The following is a 12,526-nucleotide window of genomic DNA, read 5'->3' as shown; positions in this document are numbered from 1 at the left end:
ACTTCTCCAATTTACAGTATAGGTGGTTCTTCCTCAAATGAGACAAGACTTCTTCAACATAGTGCCGGTGTTCAACAGGGGAAGAAGAGAAAATCAGAATGTCGTCTAAACAGACCACAACCGAGACTTATAGAAGATCTCTAAAAATCTCGTTGATGAATCCCTGTCAAACTGCAGGTGCGTTGCAAAGCCCGAATGGCAGGACCAGATACTGAAAGTGATTGTCACATGTATTGAATGCAGTTTTCCACTCATCACCAGCTCGAAAACGGATGAGATTATAGGCACCTCTGAGCTCCAATTTAGTGAATATGGTGGATCCTTTGACTCTGTCAAACAGTTCAGTAATTAATGGAAGAGGGTATCTGTTCTTAACTGTGATGTCATTGAGTAATCCCTGTAATCAATGCATGGCAGGAGGCCTCCATCTTTTCTAGGAGCAAAAAAGAACCCCGCAGGAGATGTAGAGGGTTGGATGAATCCTTTTTCCAAATTCTCTTTGATGTATTCCAACATGGCAATGGTCTTGGGCAATGACAAAGGATAAGTGTGGCCATGAGGGGGCGTCTTTCCAGGCATCAGTTCGATTGGACAGTCCCATTCCCTGTGCAGAGGTAAGACGTTAGCCTGTTTCTAAGAAAAAGATTGATATTCTTCAGGAATTTGTGCTATTTCAGAAGTGACAATCTTTCTTACAAGTTGAATCTTTGGAAGGTAAGAACCTTGGCACGCCTTACTCCAAGACTGAACTTGCATAGTCATCCAGTCTATCTTAGGGTTGTATTTACGTAGCCATGGGAATCCGAGTATGAAGTCATGGGATGCCTTGGGTATTACTGATATGTGCAGAATGGAGAGCTCTGATATGAACCCGGAGAGGTTGGGTTTTCCTAAAAAACAATTCCATTAAATATGGGTCTACCATGGATAGAGGTCAAGGAGATAGCATGGTCCAAGGTGACGCAAGGAACTTGCAGTTTATCCGCCAACTGAAGGGACATAAAGTTCTCCACTGCCCCAGAATCCAGGAGGGCAGACACAAACACAGGACTAGACTTAATATCAAGGGCTACAGATAAGACAATCATTTTTCTTTGGGGACGGAAGTATTACTCCTAACTGGGTGTCCCCGGCACTAGTTAGGAATGGGAGTTTCCCAGCTTACAGGTACAGGAAGCCACCAGTTGACCAGTCTCTCCACAATACATACAGAGATTCTTTTGGAGATGTCTCTGTCGTTCCTCTTTTTAATGAGTCGGGTTCGGTTAACTTGCATGGGTTCTTCCTCTGTAGATGAGGGAGGAGAGTATGCAAGAGAAGGGGTAGGAGGAGGTCTAGGGCATTCCGATCTATGCTTCTCAGCCTGGCGTTCTCTGAAGTGAAGATCTACTTTGTTGCATAGTGAGATAAGGTCATTGAGGCTGGTGGGTAAATCACGAGTGCATCGGAGCAGGAACAAGGCTTAGGAGCACAGGGAACTGTCTCACAGCAAGCTGTGAAACACATTGCACTGACAACTACAGGGAGCTCTAAACCCCCTTAAGTACACAGTAGCAGAGCGTGAATGGCTGGGAGAGATCACCTGATGCATCAGGAGGCAAGATGGCTGTGCCCAGACACTCGCAGCATGGTGATGCTGACAGCCTTACCCCTGCCAGCAGGACTCACAGACATCAGACCCTCATGTGCACCCAGTGCCAGTCTCCAAGCACCAGCTCCCCCGCCGGAAGGGCCACGCCACAGCATTCGCACTAGTAAGCACTATCGGCTCCTGGGAAGAGATACCCTGGTCGTGACACAGACAAAACATGGACTGCATTTTTTCCTTGAATTCTCCTAAGATGTTGGTTTCAGTGCTGTGGGTAATACCTGAGTAGGTTGGGAGCCAGGGTGCCCCGAAGTAGTATGGCATGGTGATTTGGACAGCAAGAGTCATAACTGGGGCTGCTCTTACTGGATCTGCAAAAATTGGGTGCTGGTCCCCCTCGTGTGGGTTGCCTATCTTGTGACATCTTCTTTGTGCTGAGGGTATGGCTTGCTTTGGACTCTGTAAATCCTGTTCGTGATGCCAAATGTAATACCCTGGTGTGATAAGGGTGCAAATGTAGTGATGTAGGTACAGGTCGGAGTAACTTTGGCAGCAGCTTTTCCCTATAACCTACCTCGGCAGAGAGGCAAGGTTTCCCCAGACAAAGAAAGGCAGACAGGGCTTTGCATGAAAGAATAAAACAGTTTATTCCATAACCTGGAATAGGTAATGATTACGGTAAGGAAGAGGGAGAATGGATTCAGCTAATTTAAATACACACAATATAAAGAAATCACAGACACTATATACACATTAATGTCATCACACATATGGAAAATATATAACAACTATTGTCTCTGACACTTGCAGTGCGCTCACTTGGCTGGGGGTGTCAACGGGGTCACAATTTTACACCTTACAGTTCTTAATTTGACTCTCTTTACTGCTGTGTCTCTCCCTTCTGCTTACACTCTATCAGCTGCTCATCTCTGCTCCATGGCGTCATCTCTCCCCTCACAGCTCCAACTGTCACTCCTCAAACTGCTGTTTTGTTTTTTATTTAAATAAACTTTATTCAAGATGGCACTGACCTCTATGCTCTTTTCCAGATTGGTCTTATTTTTATGGGATATCACAATTGCAGCTCATAAATACTAGCAGTAAGATCAGTGAACAGTAGATAATGAATAGTAAAGTATATTATTCAGTATTTATACAATCAGATAATTGCATAATTAAATAAATTAGATATAAATAAATGAAATAACATAATGTGGTAGAACACTGTATGAGATCTGTTATTTAGCTAACGCGTTTGGCCACCAGTAGTGGCTTTAGTCATCATTCTTGAGTCCAAGTGTAACTAACATAAACTTTGGCTAGATTTAAAACATAGGACCTGATGCAGGGTTGCAGGCATATCCCAAAGCCGCTGCATCTTTATATGCAGCGGCTGTGTGTTAATATGCTAATGCCGGAGGAGGCGTCTCATGTAAATAGAAGCCTTCTGAGGACGCAGCCATCAGATCACTTGCGTGAACATCAGCCATCTGAGTAACCCTTGAGTTACTCAGGCTGGCCGGTGTTTTCATGATGCCGAGGCCAGTGAGCTGGGTCAGAAGATGGCAGCCACTGGCCTCAGCACATCCAGTAAAACAGGGCCGGCATACCCCCATATTCCATGCTGGCTGTTGCTGGCCCATCCCCTCCCCCAAATGGCCTCAGTACGTCAATTAGGGAGCACTGTGATCACCATCACGGGCACAGATTGGCACATGCGCAGTACAGATCGTGCGCATGTGCCAATCAGAAAACATTGCAGCTGTGCGCAAACCATCGAGTTTACATACAACAATGAATCAGGCCCTTATCAGGGTATCAATACTTTATTTAAACCTCTATACGATCCTGCCTATACCTTCTAAATCCTGCCTATACCTCCTAAATCCTGCCTATACCTTCTAAAATTGTCGCTATTTGCGTAATGAGTCATACAGTAAATAAATGCCTTCAGACTTTGAAATGTGTTTCCAACGTACAAAAGGTTATTATTCAACATAAAAACAGTAGGTTACACGCTGTGATCTAAAGACAATTTAGTGCAAATAAATCATACAGACCCAAGGTACAGTTGTTACATACTCACGCGCTCTGGGACCAGATACCGGCATCAACAAGAAACCTCCGTCAACAGCATCAGCAAGAAGACTCCCAATTGGGGTCAGAGATCGCACATTTATACTTTTACAGGGATAGGCAATACAATAGGCAAGTTTGGCATGATTCCATTGGTTCTCCGTCACGGATCTTCTGTTATAGGACATTTAACAGGTCAATTCAAATGGACACAGGTCAGCCTCCAACAGCCTTTTGTCTCCTTTTTCCCGCTGCATGCAAATCTAAGCTGCTAATATTATATAGTACATTTTAGTGTTTTAACTCTCTACAATCCATAAGTTGCGGACACATGTTGCAATCTTCTCACTGATTGCACCGGAAAGCTGTTGAGACAGAGTAGATCAGTACAACACCAAACATGGTCCGCTTATCATGTACTAGACCTTAGATACCAAATAGTCTTTAATTCACAACATTAGTAATAAATGAATAAACCTTGAATATTACACTTTGAAGCTATGGAACCTTTTATGTAAGTGTGCAGTGTGTAAGTGTTAGGGGTTTGGGAAAGGACGCGAGTTAGAGTTCACCATGGTAAGTGACTATCTGTATTTATGTAGTAAGGACTTTTAACCTGGGGAAGATGCGTACACATGGAACTAATAAACAGAGTTTGTACGCGGGGTGTTATGCAGTCGCTAATGTTTATATGAGGTTTGATGAGCTATGCGTTCGCACGATGCTAATAATAGCATCGCCATATGTACTTAAGTGTGAGTTTAGCTAAAATGGCGCTGGGTGGCCATTCGCAAAATGGCGTTGTGCAGATCTCATTTTCAAGATGGAGTCTTGTGGCCATTCACAAGATGGCGTCACTCCGATCTAATTTTAAACTGATCCTTGTCTCAGCCAATTATCCGGCTTCAAAATTATGACATATCATTTTAATGTTATATTAAGGGATGGCACAAGGTGGTTCTTAATCCATCAATAATGTATCTCTAGGAGGGGACATAAAACTACCCTTATATGCACACCGTGGATCCTGGAGGATCATGGGAAAGATGTGGGGATGCACCTATCCTATAAAGGAAGTCTTGAGGGGGAGATAGGGACTTACATTATTTGAGGTGTTTTAAAATAACATTTTAACAATACATTTTATGCATGTCTAAACATAATACATTATACGATGGTATTTCCTAGTTCAGGGTTGCAATGCAGTTCTACATTTACCTCAGTATTCATATTGTAACTACTGACCACCATCATAATTTCGTTCTTCCGGTTTATCTTATTTTCACATTTTTCACACTTCAACACAGTAGGAACACACTTGACACATACAGGCACATATTGAAACTGTTGTAATTCCTACACTGTTCACCCGATTTGGATGTAATTACCCTCAAATTAAATCTGAAAGTCTGCAGTTAAATCACATCTTGTTTGTTTCATTTCAAAACCATTGTGGTGGTGAATAGAGGCCAAAATCTGAAAATTCTGTCAATGTCCCAATATTTATGGACCTGACTGTATGCCAATTACTATGATGACAACCAGTATGAGGATCAGGAGTTTACCTATGCTTGCGATCATTTACTGGACCCACTCTTCTAGACCTGAGAACCATTTCACTGGGTTCAACCATGAAACCCATTCCTCTACCTTCTCCTCTACTTCAGCCACTGAAGCGTTATGGTTCTTTCGAAACTCCCATTTTAGCTGCAGAATTTCATCCATCTTCCGGTCTATCACCTCCTTGGGGTCGCTGGTATCATTTGTGACATAAGTGCAACACTTTATTCCAAATTGGGTGGCCAAAGTTACACAATACCCTCCAGTGACAGCTGTTAAATAATTTAACACTAGTCTGTGTTGCACCAATTCTTTCTTGTACGCTTGCAACTCCCTACCTGCATACCTGATTGTGTCACCATACATCTCAGTGATATTATCTATCAATTTAGCAAGGTCTTGGATATATCTAAAATTTAGTGTACCCCGAGTGATCCTGGTGGGATCCAGTGCTACTAAAACTTGAAAGCCAGTTGTCTCACTAATTAACTGTGTGGCTTTATGAACATCACCAGGTATCATATTTCTTTTGCCTCTGTGTTCATACTGCATGTGAAGATATGGTGATGGTGTGTTTTTATGAATACCAAGCATTTCAACATGTGTGAGGGTCATAACCTCTGGGATTACTCTTCCCAGGTAACACAAACCTTCGGAACTCGGAGAGAGCCACTTATACGCTTTCCTTCCACATATAAAATATACATCATCAGGGAGAACATAAGGAATAGTATGCATCATTATCATTAAACACATTTCCCTCGCAAATACTCCTATCTCAGGTTCTCCAATCTGGCGAATACATGATTCTGGTTGTATAACCTTAGCACAGTACCCTTCTGGTATTCTACCAACCATTTCTTTGGTGCTGCTCAGTGTATATTTATACCGGAAGTGTGTTCCTCCTGATCTAATTTTGCGTAATAGTTCATAATTCATAGGCTCACGGTCAGCTCTTTGTGAGAAGGTCAAAGTCTGATTATTAGCAGTCACCTCCCAACTTCCTGGGTCATTGGAGTTGGTGATGTTTAAACATAAAAGTGTTTTATCTACTTGGTACTGGTGGTGTTTAAAATGGGGTGGTTTAGTATTAAGAAATTTTCCGTCCAGTGTTTTCCCTTTTGGCAATTCTAAAAGTTAAGAGATATTTATTGGGAATGGCACCAATCCTACATTATGCTGTCCTTGGGGAACGTGAGAGAGCACACCCAACTGTCAGTTTGGTTCAAAATTTTGCCCACCATGGTGTGATAATCCTCTAAAAGATACCCACCTCAATACTGATTATACTTAGGTTGACAATGTTGGATGCATCTCTCATCAATTACGGACCCACAGAACTCACACATACAATAATCCTCAGATGATAGACCTTCACACTGTCCCCGAGTATCCAAAATAGCAGATCTCTTAACAATTACAGTACTACGATTGGTCAGACACTCCCCTGATTGGCATAGTACTCCTCCTCTTGACTCCACTCCATCAGCACTGCCATCAGCTCCCATCTCCTCTATCGTTCCCCCGTCACAGAAACCAGATATCCCCAAACAAATCAGGATGATGGAAACTCTGGAATAGAATATAAGAATGAACACAGCAGACCAGTCCATCGCCGCAGCAAGGACCTGCAAATTTCTTTAGCTCAGGTATCTCACTACAACCTTTTAATCCTCCTGAAACAAGCTCATGATCGACAGGTCCCTGTTATCAGCCTTGCCTTCGCCTTGTTTCTCCACCGGTTGGTTGATCTTATTGCAGTGAGTGGAATGGACCCAGGTATCTCTCTCGGCCACCTTCAATGATGTGGTACACGTCAGCAATACCTGGTATGGACCCTCCCAATGATCAGTCAAACAACCTGCACAGAAGAAATTTCTGATCATAACATATTCTCCAGGTTCAACATCATGACAGTTTGTTTCAGGCATATCATGGGACAACAATTTCAGTTTCTGCTGTTGCTGTTTTAAATGTTTACTCATTGATATAAGATACTTTACAGTTACCTCGTTGTTACCTTGTAAATCATCCTGCAGACTTATAATCAAATGAGGTTGTCTACCAAACAGTATTTCAAAGGGGGACAGATTTAGACGGGGTCTAGGAGTGGTCTTTATGCTATGTAGGACCAACAGTAATGCTTCTGGCCATCCTAGTCCAGTCTCTGCCATGATTTTACTTAGTTTGTTTTTAATAGTTCCGTTCATCCTCTCCACCTTGGCACTGGCTTGTGGTCGGTAGGGAGTGTGAAGTCGACTATTACTACCCATCAGCTTACACATATTTTGGAAAACATCACCTGTGAAATGAGTACCCCTATCACTCTCAATAATTTTAGGGATACCGTATCTGCATACAAACTCCTGTACAATTTTCTTCGCAGTAAACGCAGCAGTATTAGTGGCCGCTGGGTATGCCTCAACCCAATTGGAAAACACCTCAATGCACACTAATACATACTTGAGATTCCTGCAGGGTGGTAATTGGATGAAATCGATTTGTATTACCTGTAAAGGTCCGTCAGTCGGTGGAATGTGGGATGGTTCGGTAGGGATCGTTTTCCCAATGTTTTTCCTCAAGCAGGTCAGAGAGGACATTGCTCTCTTTCCCACTTGAGAAGAAAACTCCGGTGTGCACCAGTATGCTCTCACCAGTTTGCACATACCTTGCTTTCCCAAATGAGTCAGACTGTGCGCTGCCTCAGCCAGGCTGGGGTAATATGCCCTGGGATCTATTGACTTACCTTGTCCGTACCTCCAGAGTCCAGAGGACTCTTGCCCACATTCCTTGGACTTCCAGACTGACTTTTCCTGGATAGAACTCAAATTTTGCATCTCAATTAATTTCAGCATATCAATTGTTTGAAAAGACTTAATTTTTTCCGTTGGTACATTCATTTTTAACCATGCTGCCCAATTTGCAGCTTCGTCTGCTCTGTTGTTGCCCAGTGACACCGGATCATCCTCACATGTATGGCTTTACACTTAATTACTGCCACTGCCTTTGGCAATTGGATTGCTGTTAGTAGTCCTTTATATGTTTGGAATGTGCAATTGGTGTGCCTGCTGCTGTCATAAATTTTCTCAGACGCCATAAGGCACCGAAATCGTGTACTACTCCGAAGGTGTATCTAGACTCAGTATAGATATTAGCAGATTTAACTTCCACTAATTCACACGCACTCTTTAGTGCCACCAGTTCCGCCATTTGTGCCGAGTGTGGTGGTCCTAAAGGTTCGGCTTCTATGATGTCCTCGTCATTTACAACAGCGTAACCTGTACACAACTCACCTGTGTCTGTTTGTCTATGACAACTCCCATCCATGTAAAATGTTACATCCACATTCTCTAAAGGTGTGTCACATATGTCATCTCTTGCAGTAAAGGTCTGGTTCAGATATTCCATACAATCATGTGCATCACTATGTCCGCTGAACTCACTTCCCGCCAGCAACCCACCTCCCTCCACCCTTTGTGCATCATGTTGCACGTATGGTAAATATGTTGCTGGGTTCAATGTACTGCATCGTTTAACAGTGATGTTTGCAGGGGCTATTAGAGCTAGTTCCCACTTGGTAAATCTAGCCAAAGAGACGTGTCATGGGGAGTATAGACAATCATATTATGACCTAGTACCACATCCTCACTTTTACTGACCAATAGAGCAGTTGCTGCTACACTTCTTAAACACGTTGGAAGTGATCTTGCCACAGTGTCCAATTGTGCACTGTAGTATGCTACGGGCCTACTGGCATCACCATGTTTTTGTGTGAGGACACCTGCAGCGCAACCATTGGCTTCTGTACAATACAAATCAAAAGGTTTTTCATAATCAGGTATTCCCAATGCAGGTGTTTTTGTCAGGCTATCCTTAAGATTAAGGAAAGCCTGCTCTGATTCTTCTGTGTGTATGACACGGTCGGGTTTTGAGGAAGAGACTAAGGACCTCATTCAGAGTCGGTCGTTGCGGCCGCAAGGTCGTACGCATACGATGTTTTTCTTTCTGCGCCTGCGCACGGCTAGCAGTGCGCATGTGCGTACGAGCTCTACCGATGAAAAATACTGACGGTCGTAGGGCTTCTGACACGGAAGTGGATTGCTAAAGTTGATTGACAGGTAAGACCGTTTGTGGGAGTATACTCGGGTGGTGGTCTGCAAACGGAGGCGTTCTTCAGCGTTTCCAGGCATTTTAGGGGAGTGCATAAATTACCTGCTTCATACGACCAAGAATTGCGGATGCATGACAACGTCACTCTACGAACAGGATGATCGTCCAGGCTAAGGTAGGCAAGAAGCATCCGTAAGCCACAACAGTACAATCGTTAATCTGATGTTACCTGCGATGTTTCTATTTTGAACCACACAAACCAAGCAGCTAAGATTGCTGCATTGTAACTATTAACACTGCTAATTACCTTGTAACTGATTTCACTTGCGTGTGCATTAGGGAATTCGTAATACAAATGTTTAATTGTGCTTTTTAAAAATTTTTTTTGGAAAACAGTTTTGAAAACATCTAGCATTGTGTTTTGCGTAGCAGCCTTTTCAGATACCATACTTTTTAAACCTTGTATACATTGATAGTTAAAGATAGACATTTTTGTTGTAAATATTTTTTTTTTATTTGAAATTTGCCTTTCAGCACAAGTAAAATATTAATTGTCACCGCAACATTTGCATATAATTAAAATAAAAATATAAAAAAACAAAAAAAAAAAAAAAAAAAGAGCTATATGAAATATAGAAATATGGGGACTGGACAACAGGTGAGGGAGGAGATATCCAGGGCTACTGTCGTCATTTGGGCCAGCTCGGAGGAAGAGGTAAGCTACAGACAGCCGACTGGCGTGTAACACGCCGACTGGCCTGGCCAGAGGTAGATGGGATTTCCTCTGGCCTAGGCATAGGGCTCTCCATACTTGCGGGGGTGGCTGTTGGGCTGCCAGAGGTGGTGGTCCTGGGAGGAAGGGAGTCTCGCTCCATCATGGCAGGTAGGTTGACCTGCTCCTGGGTATTGGCCAAACGATCTAGGGACCCAGCAATGGTCTCCAGGGCCACCGCCACCCTCACCAGAGTGGTCTCCATCCTCAGAAGAACACACCTGTTCTCCTGAGTTTGGGAGACCAACCTGGTGAGGAGAGGCACTGCTCAGTCTGATGGTTGCCCTGGAGTAGACTCCACAGGGTCCCCAGATGGAGTACTTGGATCCTCCCCTGCAGAGTCACCATCTGTGCTGGACCCAGACCTGACCTCAGGAGCAGGCACTACCTCCTCTGAGTCTGGAATATAAAAAACTAATTTTTTATTTGTTTTCATAAAAAAAAAATCGCATAGACGTTTGAGCTTTATACTTTTTGGCTACCAAAATAAAATTACCTTCTTGCACATGTGGAGCATTGAAGTCGGCCATGTCAGTATCTATAGTGGACATGCCGATTATCTCCTCTTCCGTCACACATCCCTGAGCCAACGTCTCCAACCTCGTCAAGGCCAGCTCCTCAGGAATGGGACCACCACCTGTCCCCGCAGCATGGTCCACCCTACTCTGTAGCTTCCTCTTCAGTTGGTACTTGAAATCCGTCCATCTGTCAATGTGATTTTTGAAATTTTAAGGGTTAGTTTATTTAAATTAGATCAAGCTTTTGACTTCAGTACACTCACAATATAATTTTCTTACCGTTTTTTAATGACTTTCATGGTTCTGTAGGTTGTCTCCACAGCATTAACAGCCCTGGATATCTCCTCCCAAATCCTGTCTTTGGCTCCAGCCCCCATATTTCTTGGGGCATTGACAAGGTTCTCCATTGTCATGGTCACCAATGTCTCAAGCTCGATCCGTGAAAACGGAGGGTTTCTTGGCCTTGGCCTGCTTGGGCCCGCCTCCTCCTCCTCTACTGGTGGAATTGGATTCCCAGCACCTACAACATTGTTGAAATTAGATTAAAAAAATTATTTTTTTGGTGCAAATATGAACAGTTCTTGTGTTGTTGAAAAAATGTGATTCGCACTTACCTGCCTCAGTTGGCCTCTGCTCACCATGCTCCTCACTTGACATTTTGCTAACCTGTGAGAGAGCATGAAGAATACTGCTTGTGCAGACTTTTTAAGAGATGTGAGCGCATCCCTGGATTGGTTAGCCGTGCATCCTTATTTACCTAACTACAAATGCACACCTTTCCTGCATTCCATAATCACTGCGTGGGTTGTGCTAGATGTGAGCGCATCCCTGGATTGGTTACCCGTGCATCCTTATTTACCTAACTACAAATGCACACCTTTCCTGCATTCCGTAATCACTGCATGGGTTGTGCTAGATGTGAGCGCAACCCTGGATTGGTTACCCGTGCATCCTTATTTGCCTAACTACAAATGCACACCTTTCCTGCATTCCGTAATCACTGCGTGGGTTGTGCTAGATGTGAGCGCATCCCTGGATTGGTTACCCGTGCATCCTTATTTACCTAAAATGCACACCTTTCCTGCATGTTTCAATAATTGGGGTTTGTTTTCTTTATTTAAGGCAAAGCAAAATGTTCCCTTACTTGTGGGTTGTAGTTGGAGTGATTTGTGGTGCAGGAAGTGTTTGATAGTAGTTACATTGTTTGAAGTTGTTTGAGAGGTGCTGTTGTGAGTTGTTTGAGAGGTGCTTGTGTGAGTTGTTTGAGAGGTGCTTGTGTGTGTTGTTTGAGAGGTGCTTGTGTGAGTTGTTTGAGAGGTGCTTGTGTGTGTTGTTTGAGAGGTGCTTGTGTGAGTTGTTTGAGAGGTGTTTGTGTGTGTTGTTTGTGTTATATTTTTTTATTATTTTTATTTTGGTTGTGGTTGTTTTTTTTGTTCCTTTATTTATTTTATTTTTTTTTTAGTTCCTTTATTTTTGGTGGGTTTTTTTTGTTCCTTTATTGTTTGTGTTTTTTTTAAGTTCATTTTTTTTGTTTGTTTTTGTGTTCCTTTATTTTGGGTGGGTGTTTTTTGTGTTCCTTTATTTTTGGTTGGTGTTTTTTTTGTTCATTTATTTTGGGTGGTGGTTTTTTTTTGTTTTGTTTTTTTGGTGTGTGTTTTTTGTGTTCCTTTATTTTGGGTGGTTGTTTTTTGTGTTCCTTTATTTTTGGTGGGTGTTTTTTTGTTCCTTTATTTTGGGTGGTGGTTTTTTTTTATTTTATTTTTTTTGGTGGTGGTTTTTGGTTTTCAAATTTGTTTGGTGCAGACATTTATCAAACCCCATTAATTGTTGTGTTTGAGCCGGTTACTTGTTCTGTTTGGGTGGCCGGGCTTTTGTAGCCTTAAAAAAGCAACGTTATTAGAA

The sequence above is a fragment of the Taudactylus pleione genome, unplaced genomic scaffold (genome assembly GCF_031769625.1).
Source record: "Taudactylus pleione unplaced genomic scaffold, aTauple2 ptg000004l, whole genome shotgun sequence".
Classification (NCBI taxonomy): domain Eukaryota; kingdom Metazoa; phylum Chordata; class Amphibia; order Anura; family Myobatrachidae; genus Taudactylus; species Taudactylus pleione.
Note: the sequence above shows the minus strand (reverse complement) of the source record.